Source organism: Mandrillus leucophaeus, unplaced genomic scaffold (genome assembly GCF_000951045.1).
Source record: "Mandrillus leucophaeus isolate KB7577 unplaced genomic scaffold, Mleu.le_1.0 Scaffold161, whole genome shotgun sequence".
In the NCBI taxonomy this organism is placed as follows: domain Eukaryota; kingdom Metazoa; phylum Chordata; class Mammalia; order Primates; family Cercopithecidae; genus Mandrillus; species Mandrillus leucophaeus.
In genome coordinates this window covers 416,484-419,898 of record NW_012101599.1, presented here as the reverse complement: position 1 = coordinate 419,898, position 3,415 = coordinate 416,484, and positions in this window count along the sequence as shown.

Below are 3,415 nucleotides of genomic sequence, written 5' to 3'. Positions count from 1 at the left end.
TTGACTCATGTGTTATTTAGAAGTATGTTTTCAATCTCCAAGTATTTGGGATTTTTCCAGTTATTGCTCTTGAGTGTAACTCCACTGTGGTCTGGGAGCAGGCATGCTATGAGTTCTATTATTTTTCATTTGTTAAGGTGTGTTTTAGGGTCCAGAATACAGTCTATCTTGGTGAATGTTGCATGTGAGCTTGAGAACAACGTGTGCTATTCTGCTGTTGGATGAAGTAATGTGGAAATGTCGATTATAGTAATTTAGTGATGGTGCTGTCGAGATCAATTATGTGCTGACTGATGTTCTGCCTGCTGGACCTATCCATTTCTGATAGAGGGGTGTTGAAATCTCCACCTATAATAGTGGATTCATCCACTTCGCTTTGTGGTTCTATCAGGTTTTACTCTGTTGTCAGGAGCACACACTTCGAGAATTATTATGTCTTCAGGAGGAACTGACCCCTGACCCCTTCATCATTATGTAATGGCTCCTTTCGTCCCTCCTGATAACTTTCCTTGCTCTGAACTTAGCTTTGTCTGAGATCACTATAACTATTCCCACTTTCTTTTTTTTTTTGAGACAGAGTCTGGCTCTGTCGCCCAGGCTGGAGTGCAGTGGCCCGATCTCGGCTCACTGCAAGCTCCGCCTCCCAGGTTCACATCCTTCTCCTGCCTCAGCCTCCCGAGTAGCTGGGACTACAGGCGCCCGCCACCTCGCCCGGCTAATTTTTCATATTTTTAGTAGAGATGGGGGTTTCACCGTGTTACCCAGGATGGTCTCGATCTCCTGACCTCCTGATCCGCCCGCCTCGGCCTCCCAAAGTGCTGGGATTACAGGCGTGAGCCACCGCTTCCGGCCTGCACTTCCTTAGCGCATTAAATCTTTCTTCATTCATTTAGGTGGTTTTTTTTTTTTTTTTTTTTTTTTTTGAGACGGAGTTTTGCTCTTGTTGCCTAGGCTGAAGTGCAATGGCGCAATCTCAGCTCACTACAACCTCCGCCTCCCAGATTCAAATGATTCTCCTGCCTCAGCCTCCTGAGTAGTACCTGCCACCATGCCCAGCTAATTTTTTGTATTTGTAGTAGAAACAGGGTTTCACCATGTTAGCCAGGCTGGTCTTGAACTCCAGACCTCAAGTGATCCACCCACCTCGGCCTCCCAAAGTGCTGGGATTACAGGCGTGAGCCACCACGCCCGGCCTCCCATTCCCTTACTTTTAACCTTATGTGTGTATGTTTAAAGTGGGTTTCTTATAGACAACATGCTGTTGGGTCTTGTTTTTTTGATCCACTCTGACAATCTTTTAATTGGCACATTTAGACCATTGACATTCAAAGTGATTATTGATATAATTGGGTTTGTTACTGTTTTCTATTTGTTGCCCTTATTATTTGTTCTTAATTTGGCTTTTCATTCTTTTTCTCCCTTTTGTGGTTTTCACATTTTATGTGATTCCATTTCTCTCTCCCTCTTAGCATGTCAGTTATATTTATTTACTTTTTAAAAAATTTTTTTATTGGTTGCCCTAGAGTTTGCAATAGACATTTACAACGAATCCAATTCCATGTCACAGGTAGTGCAAACACCCTATAATAATAAAGTTTTTAAAAATTTTTTTATTATTATTTATTTATTTATTTATTTGAGACGAAGTCTCGCTTTGTCGCCCAGGCTGGAGTGCAGTGGTGCGATCTCGGCTCACTGCAAGCTCCGCCTCCCGGGTTCATGCCATTCTTCTGCCTTAGCCTCCCAAGTAGCTGGGACTACAGGTGCCCGCCACCCTGCCTGGCTAATTTTTTGTAATTTTAGTAGAGACAGGGTTTCACCGTGTTAGCCAGGATGGTCTCGATCTCCTGACCTCGTGAACCACCCGCCTCTGGCCTCCCAAAGTGCTGGGATTACAGGCTTGAGCCACCACGCCTGGCAATAACAAAATATTTCTAATTCCCTCATCTTGTCTCTTGTATCTTTGCTGTCATTCATTTATATATAAGTGTGATTCATATGTAAGCATATCTATCTATATATAAATATATATACACACATAAGCACACAAAAACACACATACATTGTTGGTATTATTATTTTGAACTGTTCTCTGTAAGATCAACTAAGAATAAGAAGAATAAGGCCAGGCGTGGTAGCTTACCCCTGTAATCCCAGCATTTTTGGAGGCTGAGGCGGGTGGATCACCTGAGGTCAGAAGTTTGAGACCAGCCTGGCAAACATGGTGAAACCCCGTCCCTACTAAAAATACAAAAATCAGCCAGGCTTGGTGGCAGGCGCCTGTAATCCCAGCTACGCGGGAGGTTGAGGCAGGAGAATCGCTTGAACCTGGGAGAAGGAGGTTGCAGTGAGCCGAGATCGCGCCATTGCACTCCAGCCTGGGCAACAAGAGGAAAACTCCGTTTCAAAAAAAAAAAACCAAAAAAGAAAGAAAAAGAAAAGTATTTTAACTTCACTTACTTATTCTCCAGTGCCCATCCTTTTTTTAATGTAGATCTGAGTTTCTAATCTGTTATCACTTTCCTTCTTTCTGAGAAACTTCTTTTAATATTTCTTGCATGACAGGTCTACTGGCGACAATGTCCCTCATTTTTTGTCTGAAGAATGTCTTTATCCTTCACTTTAGAAGGGTAATATTTTTTCTTCTGTTAGAAAGTTATTGAAGGATAATTTTGCAGAGTACTGAATTCTAGGTTGGTGACTTTTTCCTCTTAACACTATTTCACTCCACTCTCTTCTTGCTTGCATGGTTTCTGAGGGGAAGTTGGACGTAATTATTTTTGCTCTTCTATAGGTAAGGTAGTTTATTTCTCTGTGCCTTCTTTCAAGTTTTTTTTTTTTTTTTTTTCAGTCTCACTCTGTCAGGCTGAGAGTGCAATGGTGCAATCTTGGCTCACTGCAACCTCTGCCTCTGGGTTCAAGCGATTCTTGTGTCTCACCCTCAAGTAGCGGGGATTACAGGCACACTCCACCGTGCCCAACTAATTTTTGTATTTTTGGTAGAGAAGGGTTTTCACCATGTTGGCCAAGATGGTCTTGAACTCCTGACCTCAGGTGATCTGTTCGCCATGGCCTCCCAAAGCACCACCACACCCAGCTAATTTTTCTCCTTTAAAGCCTTTTGTACATTAATCATAGTTTTTAAAACAATTATTGGTCTGATTAATTCCAACATTCTGGCCATATCTGAATCTGGTTCTAGTGCTCATTCTCTTTTCAAATTGTTTTTTGTCTTTTCATATGCCTTGTAATTCCTTCTTGGTAGGGCACATGATGTGCTGAGAAAGGAAAAATGAAAGGTCTTCATTCTCATCGAGGAGGAGGAGGAGGTGGGGAGGAGGACAGGGGCAGCCTCAGCCCCTCTCCCAGGGCTCCACCCACAGCGAATGTTGGGCATAGCAGGGACATCTCCCCT